Raw genomic sequence first — 14,156 nt, 5'->3', positions numbered from 1 at the left:
CAGCCACCAGGGGGTGTCACGACCCTGGCGCTTTCTTAGGCAGAGGGTGGCCAGCTGATGCTGGGAACCCGGGCGCCTTCTCAGACCCGTAGGTCTCCAGCTCACCCTGCCGATGACACTGGCGGTGAAGCTGAGGTCCCAGGAATGGGGACTGGGCAACAGGCTGGAGGAAAACATCTCGGTCAGAGCCACGCCCCTGGGGGGTTCCCAAGAGCAAGCCCAGACTGAAACCCAAGCTTGTGATCCTCTCCAGAGGGAGGCCTGGTTCTCAGGGAACAGCAAACGGGAAGATGTCCCCAGATCCCAGGGATCAGGGCTTGGTCCAGCCGGGGACGCAGCCCAGAGGGAGTGGGTCCAGAAGGAAACAGCTAGACACAGCAGCCTTCACCATTAGCAGCCCCTCCAGGCCTCCCTCGGGGCCTGCTCCCTCCTCTGTGCACAGTTCCAACACCTGGAGCAGGGTTCTGGGAAGGGCTGGTGGAGGTGGGCTGGTGGGAGGCGCTGATCACAGCCCAGCACCTGGATATCACCAGGGGCACTGGGGCCAGGGGCCAGGTGAGGCCAGGTCGGGGCTATCCTTCAGGAGCCCCGAAAACCTGGTGATTCCAAAGGGCCCATAGACAAACAGGGTTTTATGCCTGTGGAGTCAAGTCCCACTGGGTCTGAGCTCTGGAGGGCTGTGTCTCTGGGGCTCTGCAAGGGTGAGGTGGAGGTAGGCTCAACTGGTGTACAAGTCACTCTTCAATCCTTATTTTATTTATTTAATTTTTTTTTTTTAAATTAAACCAATAGAGATGGGGTCTCACTATGTTGACCAGGCTGGTCTTAACTCCTGACTTCAAGCAGTCCCCCCATCTCAGTCTCCCAAAGTGCTAGGATTACAGGGGTGAGCCACTGCACCCGGCCTCAATCCTTATTTTGGCCTGAGAGGAAAGGCTGTGACCCCATTTGCAGGGGAGAAGACTGAAGCTGGAGGGGCAGGCCTTGCTCTGGGTTGCACAGCAGCAAGAGAAGTGGGAGCTGGCCATTAGACTTCCTGGACCCGACACGCTGGCGGGGTACAGCCTGGTTCTCCAGGTCCCATGGGGCTCAGCCCAGGACTACCTCGGGGGGTGAGGGACTTAAATCCTCTCCTTCATTCTCATCACACTTTCCCCCATCATTTCCTGAGGAAGGACATTCAGGGACCTGAAGGGGTGGCCTGCCCCTCCACACCTGTGAGTGTTTCTCATCAGGTGGGACAAGAGACTGAGAAAAGAAAGAGACACAGAGACAAAGTATAGAGAAAGAAAAGTGGGCCCAGGGGACCTGCACTCAGCATATGGAGGACCCACGCTGGCACCAGTCTCTGAGTTCCCTAGTATTGATTGATCATTGTCTCTACCATCTCAGAGAGGGGGATGTGGCAGGACAATAGGGTAATAGTGGGGAGAGGGTCAGCAGGAAAACACATGAACAAATGTCTGTGTCATAAACAAGGTTAAGAAAAAGGTGCCATGCTTTGATGTGCATATACATAAACGTCTCAATGCATTAAAGAGCAGTATTGCCACAGCATGTCCCACCTCCAGCCCTAAGGCAGTTTTCTCCTATCTCAGTAGATGGAATATACAATCGGGTTTTATACCGAGACATTCCTTTGCCCAGGGACAATCAGGAGAGAGATGCCTTCCTCTTATCTCAACTGCAAAGAGGCCTTCCTCTTTTACGAATCCTCCTCAGCACAGACCCTTTACGGGTGTCGGGCTGTGGGATGATCAGGTCTTTCCCTTCCCAGGAGGCCATATTTCAGACTGTCACATGGGGAGAAACCTTGGACAATACCTGGCTTTCCTAGGCAGAGGTCCCTGCAGCCTTCTGCAGTGTTTTGTGTCCCTGCTTACTTGAGATTAGGGAGTGGTGATGACTCTTAACAAGCATGCTGCCTTCAAGCATTTGTTTAACAAAGCACATCCTGCATAGCCCTAAATCCATTAAACCTTGAGTCGACACAGTACATGTTTCTGTGAGCACAGGGTTGGGGCTAGGGTTACAGATTAACAGCATCTCAAGGCAAAAGAATTTTTCTTACTACACAACAAAATGGAGCCTCTTATGTCTACTTCTTTCTACATAGACACAGTAACAGTCTGATCTCTCTTTCTTTTCCCCACAGGGACCTTCCTGGCTGTGCCTCGGGTCAGGACTAGAATGACACCCATTCATTTCCCTGGGCCTTTGCTCGGGTGGTCCCTGCACCCTGGCCTCTGCCTGACGAGGATGGTGGAGAGAGGACGGGGGACGTCCCCCACACTGCTGTCTCCACTGTTCCTGCTGCCCAGGCCTCTGGGCTTCCAGGACTGCAGCGGGTCGATGGGTGGGCTGGCCTGAGCCCAGGAATGCACTTCAGCTCCTGGTTGAGCAATGTCACTGACGCTTGGGAGTCGGGTAGGGGCGGGAGGAGGCGTCCACAGGCCCCCATACCGTGAGAGGCAGCCGTGGGAACAGCCTACCTCTAAACAATCACTGCGGCCCAGGCTGACCAGGGGCTCTGGCCAGACATAGGGGCCTGGCAGGCTGTGTGGCCTGTAAGGACACACTCTGTCTCTGTGCCTCAGTTTTTCTGCTGCCCAGATGGAGGCGCCCGGACTCCAGGTGTAGACATCTGGAGCAGGCAGTGTTCAGCTGGGGAGGAAGCGGGGAGGACTGTGGGGGCCATGTGGGAAGGATTCCACCCCACATCACCTGCACCCCTGCTGAGCCTGGTCAACGGAGCCCCTCAGTGGGTCTTCACTCCCCTGGCTGCCTCCCATTTAGGCACCCTGAGGCCTTGGGAGAACAGAGCCAGGCCAGTGTCCCCAGAGAGGCTGCGCTGCCAGCACAGTAGTAGCGGATTTGGATTCAGGGAAGCAGACCTGCAGCCAGGGTGGGAAAGAGCTGCAGGTGGGGTGGGGCCCCCACATGGCACAGCCCCCCTCCCTGGAGGTCCATGCTGCATTTCCAGGACAGCAAGTCCCAGGGATGGATGGTGCCGGGTACCAAGGGCTAGTGGCATGGTCTGTCTGCATTTCCCACGTAAGTGTCTCGTAGTCACCAGTATTGGATGCTGTGAAGTCCCCCTGTCCTCTGTGCAGACTGGGAAGCCCTTGGTCACCCTGGGGGGGTTGGGGGACCCAGGCCAGGCTGCAGAAGCATAAGGACTTGAACCTGGGTCCTGAGTGACACCACCTTGGGTCCTCCTCCTTCTGCCTCTGTTCAGCTCCACCTTGATGCTGACTAGGCTGGGCCATGCGGAGAGGGTTAGGGGATAGAGATGGGAGCTGGGGAGCAGGGCTCCACTCTGGGAGGGGGGCAGCCTTACCGGATCCAGGGCAGGGTTAAGCGGCCCCAGCTCTGCTTTCCCAGAGCTGCTGAGAACCTGGGGAATGGTGTGGAGGTTCCAGGGAGCCCTGCCCCTACCTGGCAACAGCAGTGCAGCAGGCACCAAGTTCTCCTGCACATTGCGACAGTGTGACCATGGGCTCTGGCAGGCGGTAGGTGGGGCCTTTGGACCTACCAGCAGTGAGGGAGTTAACACAGCAGCTGACTTCTCTAGGCAAAGAAAACTCCCCTCAGACGCTTTGCTGCCTGGCCTCCTGCCAGGAACAAGCAGGAGCTGAAAACTAGAAGTTGAGGCGTGAGTTTGGCCACTCCGTAGTGTGCACTTGGTGAGGGCAGCAGCTCACCACAGCTGCCAGCCATCTGTCCATTCACCCATCTGTCCATCTGGCAGCCCGCTGTTCAGACCTGTCTGTCTGTCCGCCCATCTCTGTCCCATTGTCTATCTGACCATCTTTCTCTTACTGTCCTCTTTTTCTAGCTATCTGGCCTGTCTGTCGATCCATCTTCGTGTCTGTCTTAAGCCCCCACCTGTTTGTCCATCTGTCCAATTACCTGTGAGTCTATCTATGCATCTTCTTGTCCATTCATCTGCCCAACCATCTGTCCCTCCGTCTGCCCACCGGCCTCCCCTCTCCTTCTGGGCCGCAGAGCCATGGCCCAGGACTGCGGAGCCATGGTTGACCTGGTCCTGCTGGGGCTGGGGCTGGGGCTGGCGCTGGCTGTGATTGTGCTGGCTGTGTTCCTCTCTCGACACCAGGCCCCAAGTGGCCCCCAGGCCTTTGTCCACGCTGCTGTTGCTGCTGACTCCAAGGTCTGCTCAAATGTTGTACGGTGAGTGAGACGTGGGAGGAAGCTGGGTGGCCCTTGGCAGCCAGCCCCTCCTGGAGAAGGCGTGTGTGTGTGAGCATGTGTGTGTGTGTGTGAGATTATGTGTGAGTGTGAGTGTGTTTGTGGGGTGTGGGTGGGTGTGAATGTGTGTGTGTTTGTGTATGTGTGAGTGTGTGGGTGTGTGTGGGTGTGAGTATATGTGAGTGTGAGTGTGTGGGGGTGTGGGTGGGTGTGAATATGTGTGATTGTGTTTTGCTGTGGGAGGGTGTGTGTGACTGTGAGTGTGTGAGTGTGAGTGTGTGTGTGTAAATGTGTGTGATTGTGTGTGTGAGTGTATGTGTGGGTGTTTGTGGGTGTGTGTGTGTGAGTGTGAGTATGGGGGGGTGTGGGTATGTGTGAATGTGTGTGATTGTGTGTGGGTATGTATATGTGTGGGGGTGTGTGAGTGTGCGTGTGTGTGTGTGTGCACGTGCACTGGCCCAGGAAGCAGGAGCTGTGTGTGTGGGCTTCAGCACCTGCAGGGCTTGAGCGCAAGGAGACAGCCTCAGGGCCCTTGCACAGAACAGGTGGCAGGGTGTGCCCGTGGGGCAGATGGGGACTTTGGGACAATGGTGGTGTGTGAGTCCATACCTGGCTCCAGGATTCAGGAGGCCCATTTGCATATCCCAGGTGGGAACCTGTCTGGCCCCGCCTGACCCTGCTGGCCGGTGCAGGCCCCTTCAGTGAGGCCAATTCTCCAAGGCTGGGGTCTTCTCCCAGGGTCATGGGTGAAGGGGTTTGGAGGCTCCCTGCGTGGTACTGGCCTGCTGGGGTACACACAATGCTGCCATAGCCAGTCTGCCCCAACACCCAGCCCGGGGCCACATCTCAGGTCTCTCAGTCCTGAGGAGCCCGGTGCCCCACCCCTCACATCCTCTCTTCCTGAGTCAGGGCCTGGGTCTCGTGAGCTGAGTGACTGATACTTGGTGTCCTGGATGAGGTCGTGATGGAGAGGGGCCACAGTGGGTGTTTCCTGATCCTCTTCCAGGAAGGTGCTGCTGCCACTGCAGGGAGGACACATACAGGATGCCCCTTCCTGCCCCCTGCCTCCCATTGGGCCCACAAAAGCCAGGGCAAGCCTCCCCTCCCTGCTAGCCACCTGGTCTGCTTCCCAGAAATTCTGTCTTGCAGGCTGTTGGGAGGATCCCAGTACTTTGTAAACTAAAGAAAGGGAGGAGTGGCCATTCTCTCTCTTTGTTCATTTATTCACCTTTTCATTCATTCCTTCTTCCCTCCATTCCCCCATCTGTCCATCCTTCCCTGTCCTGATTGCTCACGCCACCCTCCTAGCCCCTCCTGACCTGATCCTTTGGTTTCTCTTCAGGGCTTTCTGTCTCCTCCCACAGGGCTGAGAATGGCAGCTCAGGGACAAGTGGGGGCTGGGGACTGCTTAGTCTCCCCAGTGGCTCTCAGGGGATTTGAGGGTTTGATGCCAGCTGCCACCCCGGGCTGTGCCCCTCCTCTGCTCAGGAGGTCATACAGGGATGCGACACCCACTTAAACTCGAAGTTGCAAAGATGCAAATGACACTGGGGTCTCAGGCACCAGAGACCACCCGTGGGCACGTGGCTTTTGGGAGTGGGGACATGCTGCCACAGATCTCTGAAGAGTCTGGACCTGCTGGGTCTCACCGAGTGACTGGGGGTCTCCATAGCATGCCCTGCTGTGTGCCTGACGGTCACTGGTTGGGTAGGGGTCTCTACTCTAAAGCTCCCTCTGCCGGCATCCCCTCGAACTCTCCCTTGGTGAAGAGAGGATGTGGTTTGCCCCAGTGTTTTATCAAACAACTCTCTCCACTTCCAGTTTTAAGAAGCTGAGAGTGGAAGAGAGCCTGGGGCTGGCCCCAGCTGCTGCTGTGAAACAGGGGTCACTGGATGCTGGGACCCTGGCCGGGCTGGCTGGAGGCCTCAGGAAGAGGCCTGCTACAGCGTTATCCTGGCCAAGATTCCTCCCTGCAGAGGACCCTGGCCGCACTGCCACAGGGTCTGCTGGGGCCACCAGAAGCCCATGTTCCTTCCTCCATCTCTCCCCTCTGTGCTCACCTCTCACCAGGAGGCCCTCCCAGAGTTCAGTGTCCTGCTTTTTTTTTTTTTTTTGAGACGGTGTCTCACTCTGTCACCAGGCTGGAGTGCAGTGGCGTGATCTCAGCTCACTGAAACCTCTGATTCCTCAGTTCAAGTGATTCTCCTGCCTCAGCCTCTTGAGTAGCTGGGACTACAGGTGCCAGCCACCATGCCCAGCTAATTTTTGTATTTTTAGTAGAGACGGGGTTTCACCTTGTTGGCCAGATGGTCTCTATCTCTTGATTAGCCCGCCTTGGCCTCCCAAAGTGCTGGCATTACAGGAGTGAGTCATGGCGCCCGGCCTCATCTCCTACTCTTTCAGCACCAGGTTTTATTCTTAGGATTCTGCTACAGCCGGAGCCCCTGGGTGCGAGCTCCTAAGCTTTCTGTGAGTGTGGACCCAGCACCGTGCCTAGTAGACATACAAAAGGAGCACGGTGACAGTGAGGTCTGTCATCTCCAGCATAATGACTGCTTTGATCCTTGTGAAAAAGGTGATTTTTGGCTGGGTGTGGTGCCTCACACCTGTAATCCCAGCACTTTGGGAGGCCGAGGGGGTGGCTCACTTGAGGTCAGGAGTTGGAGACCAGCATGGGCAACATGGAGAAAACACGTCTCTACTAAAAATACAAAAATTAGCTGGGCATGGTAGCGGGTGCCTGTAATCCCAGCTACTTGGGAGGCTGAGACAGGAGAATCACTTGAACCCAGGAGGCAAAGTTTGCAGTAAGCCAAGATTGCACCACTGCACTCCAGCCTGGATGACAGAGCAAGACTTGGTCTCAAAAAAAAAAAAAAAGAAAGAAAAGTTTATATTTTTGTTCTAATGGTTATCTTAATATCTTCATTCTATAATTATATGTTTTATATAATTATAATAGCTATATAAGATATAATACCCCTAGTATGTTGTTTTTTGGATATGCTACTCGTTCCTGATGGTTAATTTATGTGTCAACTTGGCTAAGCTATGGTGCCCCGTTGTTTGGTCAAATACTTGTCAATATCTTGCTGGGAGGTTATTTCATAGATGTGGTTAATACTGACAGTCAATTGACTTTAAGTAAAACAGATTACCCACCATAATATGGGTGGGCCACCTCCAATCAGTTGAAGGCCTTAAGAACAAAAACAGGTTTCCCAGAGAAGCAGGAATTCTGCTTCAAGACTGTAACACACAAACCCTGCCTGAGTTTCTGGCCTCCTGACTGCCCTACAGATGTGAGGTTCCAGACTTCGAGATCAACTCTTACCTGAATTTATAGCCTGCTGGCTTGCCCTACAGATTTTAAACTTGCTAGTCCCCACAATCATGTGAGCCAATTCCTAAATAAATCTCTCTCTATGTATAATCTATTGGTTTAGTTTCTCTGAAAAGCATTCACATCCAGTTTCCTGGATGTTAAGAATTACTGAAACTAGCTAGTAACTTTTTTTTTTTTTTTTGTGACAGAGTTTTGCTCTTGTAGCCCAGGCTGGAATGCAATGGCACAATCTCAGCTCACCGCAACCTCCACTTCCTGGGTCCAAGCAATTCTCCTCCCTCAGCCTCCTGAGTAGCTGGGATTACAGGCATGTGCCACCATGCTTGGCTAATTTTTGTATTTTTAGTAGAGACAGGGCTTCTCCATGTTGGTCAGGCTGGTCTTGAACTCCCAACCTCAGGTGATCCACCGCCTTGGCCTCACAAAGTGCTGGAATTACAGGCATGAGCCACTGCTCCTGGCTCCTAGTAAATTCTTCTTTTCCGTGATGTGTCTCTTACCTCTAATAATACTTTTCTTCTTAAAGTCTACTTCATTAAAAATAGTTATGCTGGGCATGGTGGCTCATGGCTGTAATCTTGGCACTTTGTTGGAGTTCAAGGTGGGTGGATCACTGAAGCCCAGGAGTTCAAGACCAACCTGGGCAACATGGCGAGACCCTGCCTCTACAAAAAATATGAAAATTAGCTGGGTGTGGCTAATATAATTCTAAGTTGGCACACTTGTAGTCCCAGCTATTTGGGATGCTGAGGTGGGAGAATCGCTTGAGCGTAGAAGGGAGAGATTGCTGTAAGCCAAGATCACATCACTGCACTCCAGCCTGGGAGACAGAGTGAGGCTCTATCTCCAAAAAAAAAAAAAAAGTTATACAGCTTTCTTGGTTAGTGCATGCATGACATATTTTTCATTATTTTCCACCTCTCTGTATCCTTATGTAAAAGGCATTAGTTGGGTTTTACTTTATTTTCAATTATTTTAATTTTTATTATCCTTTTAAATGTAACTAATGATTTATTTGGGTTGAAACCCACCACCAATTTGTTTTCCATGCCTATTCTATTTCTTCTTATCTCCTCTCACATCTTGTTTTGGATTTATTATTTTTATTATTTAATTTCCTCCTTCTCTATTAGTTTCATAACTGTGCAGTCTTAGAGTTATTTTAAAAGATGACTGGATTATTTTAGAGCTTACAACATGTATCCTTCACTTATCAAAGTCTAACATGAGCTAGTACTTTTTGTTGTTGTTGTTGAGATAGAGAGAGTCTTCCTCTGCTGCCCAGGCTGGAGTGCAGTGAAGCAATCTTGGTTCACTGCAACCTCCACTTCTTGGGTTCAAGCAATTCTCCTGCCTTAGTCACCTGAGTAGCTGGGACCACAGGTGTGCACCACTATGCCCGGCCAATTTTTGTATTCTTTTTTAGTAGAGACAGGGTTTCACCATGTTGGCCAGGCTGGTCTTGAACTCCTGACCTTAAGAGATCTGCCTACCTCGGCGTCCTAAAGTGTTGGGATTACAGGCGTGAGCCACCGCGCCCAGCCTATGAGTTAGTACTTCTATCCTCTTCCTAGTCAGTACAAGAACCTTGGAACAGGAACTAAATTTACCCCCAGTGACTTATATGCTAATATTTTTGTGTATTTTAAATATGTGTGTGTGCATAGATGTACCTGTGTGTTTTTTGTGTTTTTATTCTTATTTATGTTGAGAGTGTAGAGCTATGTAAGAGTAAAGAGAATTGTGTAATGAAGCCCCACGTATCCATTCAATTTCAACAACAATCTTATGGCCAAGCTAATTTCATGTATACTCTTTCCTGCTTCCCTCTACCCCACATTATTTCAGTGCAAATCCCAGATATATAACTGTACCCATACATATTTCAGTATGTTTTATTTATTTTAAACCCCACAAGATACCATTTTCTATACTACTGTCATTTTATACCAATAACATTCATTTAGATTTACCCACACGTTTACCCTACCCTCCGGGTCCTGTTTGAAAATCAAACCCACGCTCTCAGGCCAATTTTTTTTCTTTTAGAGACAGAGTCTCACTTTGTCACCCAAGCTGGAGTGCAGTGGTGTGATTATAGCTCAATGCAGCCTCCAATTCCTGGACTCAAGGGACCCTCCTGCCTCAGCCTGCCAAGTAGCTTGGACTATAGCTGTGTGTTTTATTATTATTTTGTAGACATGGGGTCGGGCTATGTTGTCCAGGCTATTCTCAAAATTCCCGGTCTTGAGCAATCCTCCTGCCTCAGTCTCTCAAAGGTTGGGATTACAGGTGTGAGGCAAGGCACCCAGCTCAGCCACAGAGCCCTGTTGCATCTCTCTTACTAGGAGCAAGAGCTGACTGCCCCCTCATCCCCATTCCAGAGTGTTGGGGCTGTGTTCAGCCGAGGCCAGGCCACTGGCATGGCCCAGGGAGTGGGATCATTCACTGCTGCCCCAAATGTGAGATCATTCCACCTTGACAAGACTTCCTCATCCAATCCCTTTACTTGACAGCTGGGGAAACCAAAGCGCACAGAGCACCCCCAGCTCACTCGGGGTCTCAGAGCTGATCCATGAGCAGAGGCCGAGATCCTGGGATCTTGTCCCCCAGCCACCCCGCAAGCTTACTCCCTTTCTGCTGGAAGAGATGGGGCTGGACCTCGACCAGCAGCCCTGGCTTGGACATGACTGTGCTCACGCAGGTATTGAGGCCGAGATGCCCCAGCATCATTTTTTTTCTCTTTTTTTTCTTTTTTTTTTTTTGAGACAGTGTCTCACTCTGTCACTCAAGCTGGAGTGCAGTGGCATGATATTGGCTCACTGCAACCTCTGCCTCCCGGTTAAAGTGATTCTCCTGCCTCAGTCTTCCAAGTAGCTGGGCCTACAGGCTTGTACCACCACGCCTGACTAATTTTTGTATTTTTACTAGAGACGGGGTTTCCCCACGTTGGCCAGGCTCGTGTCGAACTCCTGACCTCAGGTGATCCACCTGCCTTGGCCTCCCAAAGTGCTAGGATTACAGGCATGAGCCATGGCGTCACTTAAATGTAGTGAGAGGCCGGGCAAGGGGCTCATGCCTGTAATTCCAGTACTTAGAGAGAACGAAGCTGTCCTATCACCTAAGGTCAGGAGTTTGAGACCAGCCTGGCCAACATGGTGAAACCGTGTCTCTACAAAAAAATAGAAAAAAAAATCCCTGCGTGGTGGTGAGTATCTGTAGTCTTAGTTACTCAGGAGGCTGAGGCATGAGAATCGCTTAAACCTCGGAGGTGGAAGCTGCAGTGAGCTGAGATGGTGCCACTGCACCCCAGCCTTGGTGACAGAACAAGACTTTGTCTCTAAATAATTAAATAAATAAATATGGCTGAGCACGGTGCCTTAGGCCTGTAATCCCAACATTTTAGGAGGCTGAGGCAGGTGGTTCATGAGGTCAGGAGCCCGAGACCAGCCTGGCCAAGATGGTGAAACACCAGGGGATCCTGTGCGAAGCACCATGGCTTCAGCTGGGGTGGGAGGAGTGGGTGGGCCTCTCTCTAATGACTTATCCTGATGTTTGTGTTTCTAAAGATTTGATTGTGGAGAGCATATCCGATGATGGGGATTTGTAGGTAGGTAACTACTTTCCACATAAGATCCAATGGGAGAGAGTTCCCAGGGGCCTTCGGGGTATCCATGCTGCTTGGGAGGTTAAGGGAGGGGGCATGAAATCAAAACGAAACAGGAAATATGTGTCATACTGTATTTGGTCTTTTCCAGGTTTATTGGCATAATAGTTAGAACTGTCTCTCTGGGCCATGAGGGTGATGTGTTATTTGAAGGTGGTCTTTCCCAGAACACCTGGCCTTTTCTTTTCTGCCTCTGCCAAACATCACAGCCTTTGGGTTGGATTAGTCAGCACCCCTTGGGATTGTGCAGAAGAGGTTTGGGGTTGCATCGAGTGTCACCTGTGGTGAACAGAATCTGAGGGACACAACTCTCTCACAGGCACTTCCTTCAACCTGGAGACAGAGTTCTCCTGGTGTGTGCCCAGGGATGGAGGAGAAATTGACAGTCGGCCTCTGAACTTTCAGGACTTTAAAAAGCACTCATGTTTCCATCCTCACTGTTGACTCCTGGCTTAAAGGGATCTCCCGGGGTGAGTGAGGAGGCGGGATCGGACCCTGGCAGTCTGACGGCAGCACCTGTGTTCCTCTGCACTGGGCCGTGGATGACATTGCACACCTTGGTGAGAATCAGGAATTGAGGCTAACCACATCTGAAATTGAGATGGGCCTTGAGTCATATAAATAGTTTGGAAAAGATGCATTTTACTACGCTGTTGAAAGAAACCATTTATTTCTCACGCCAGCAGGATAAATGGTTTTCAGTATCCACTTAACTGCTCATTGACTCTTACTGTAGATGAGGAGGTGGCCAGCAGCCCCTGCCCTCCCCCAGTTGTAGGCCCAAGGTAACCAGCAATTGACTGGATATAATGGAAGAGTGGTGCATTCAGAGGTATCTGTATTAATGGGACCCACATGATATGGATGAGAGCTATTAGGGTGAGAAAAAGCCTGGGAGCACAATGAAATATTTAAATATTAAACAAAACATTGTTGAAATCTCCATTGTACTTTAGTACTTGAAGTCATTCTTGTGGTCATCACTGCCTTTCCCAAGCATAACAACAAGCTACTTAATATCACATAGACCCGTGCCATGAGGAATGATGATGTTTGTAAAATACCAATAAAACAATTGCCTATATAAGCCACAATGTTTCATCCATATATTTCAATTTCCATGTGTAAGTATAGTTCAAATTTCAGAAATTTATTATCTAATAGAATATGCATGGTATATCAATGAGCAATTATCATACTGTTTCTATTAACAATTATTTGTATGATGAAAAAAGCAGACTCCCATTCTTGGATTTTTCTGTTTGCACACATTAGCATGACAGCCCCATTTCCACCTGACATGTGCCAGCAAGAGGCCAGGAACAGAGGCTTTTCTTATTAACTAAGATTTCTAAATGTATTACGTATTCACATTTAGAAACTCTAAATATCATAAAAGGTTAGCAAGGAAGTTTCCCTTCCACTCTGAACTTCCAAACACCAAGTCAACATTTTTGTCTGCCTATCATCCCTGCAATCTATGTGCAAATAGAAACATGCACCTGGAATGCATGCTGATGTGTCATCGTGTTTACACAAAGTCCTCTGCACCTCTGCATATATCACTGGGCAATGCACCTTAGTTATCATTCCACATTTCAAATGTAAATCCATTGTATTGTTTCAGAGCTATAAAGTACTGCACCCTATGACTATTCACAAAATTACTTAAGCACCCCGCTATGGGTATCCATTCGTTCTGTTTCCAGTCTTGCTCTTATAACCAATGCTGTAGTGAACAGCACTGTGTTAAGAAGTGGTGAACGTGGGCATCTTTGTTTTGTTCCCGTCCTCAGGGGGAATGCTTTCAACTCTTCCCCATTCAGGAAAATGTTGGCTGTGGGTTTGTCATAGATAGCTTTTATTATGTCCATTCTATGCTGATTTTGATGAACGGTTTTAATCATAAAGAAATGCTGGATTTTGTCAAAGGCTTTTTCTGCATCTATTCAGATTATCATGTGATTTTTGTTTTTAGTTTTATTTATGTGACGTATCACATTTATTGACTTGCCTATGTTAAACCATCCCTGCATCCCTCGTATGAAACCCACTTGAATCATGGTGGATTATCTTTTTGATATGCTGTTGGATTCAGTTAGCTTGGTTGTAGCATTTCTTATTATTCCATCTGTGGAATGTATTGGTTTAAATAATGAAAACATGTTCTATCCCCACTGCTTAGCACTTTGTGTTTCTTTAATAGCCTTCCCAACAGGGCAGCATAAAAGCAGGAGCCCTACTAGTCACCCCTTATCCCGGAATCCCCCTTCTCCACAGCTCGCTGATTGGACAGGATAGACTGGGCGCCCAGGCCTCAAGGTAAGGACTTGCTCTGTCACCTAGAGGTGCAGTGCTTGGGAAGGCCAACCTTGGAGGGTTGCCTGCCAGCTTTACAGTGACAGAGGTGTTGGGAGGGACTGATCACCAATGCATAAGGCTGTGCTTTGTTGGTGACATAAAGGATTGTTTCACAGATTGTTGGGGAGGGACAATCCCAAGGCCTCCCCCGGCCCTGGTGCTGGCTGTGCACAAAGGCAATAAGAGAGGGATGCTGGTAAGGGCTGACCTGTTGCTGTGCTGGGGAGGAAGGTGCTGGGCTGAAATTCAGGAGGCTGAGGATGCAGCAGTCCCATAGGAGGTACACGACCTTCAGGATACATTTTCTTCATTGAAGATCAATGGAAATGAGAAATCACTGACTATTTTTTCTATCATTGGAATCTACTCTCTACTGCTCATGCTGTTCCTGTCTTTTGGGGAAGATGGAGGATCAATCAGTGTGCGCAGCACTGAGTGGAAGGAAGGAGAACTGTGACAAAAGTTAAGGAAGGATGAGAGATGGGAGGGCCCTTCATCCAGCTGCTTGCAGAGTCCTCCTGAGGAGGAAAGCCCCATGGCTCCCTGGTGAAGGAGCAGTGAGGGATGCGTGAC

This window comes from Gorilla gorilla, chromosome 22 (assembly GCF_029281585.2).
Source record: "Gorilla gorilla gorilla isolate KB3781 chromosome 22, NHGRI_mGorGor1-v2.1_pri, whole genome shotgun sequence".
In the NCBI taxonomy this organism is placed as follows: domain Eukaryota; kingdom Metazoa; phylum Chordata; class Mammalia; order Primates; family Hominidae; genus Gorilla; species Gorilla gorilla.
The sequence above is the reverse complement of the archived record's forward strand: the minus strand, read 5'-3'. Positions refer to the sequence as shown.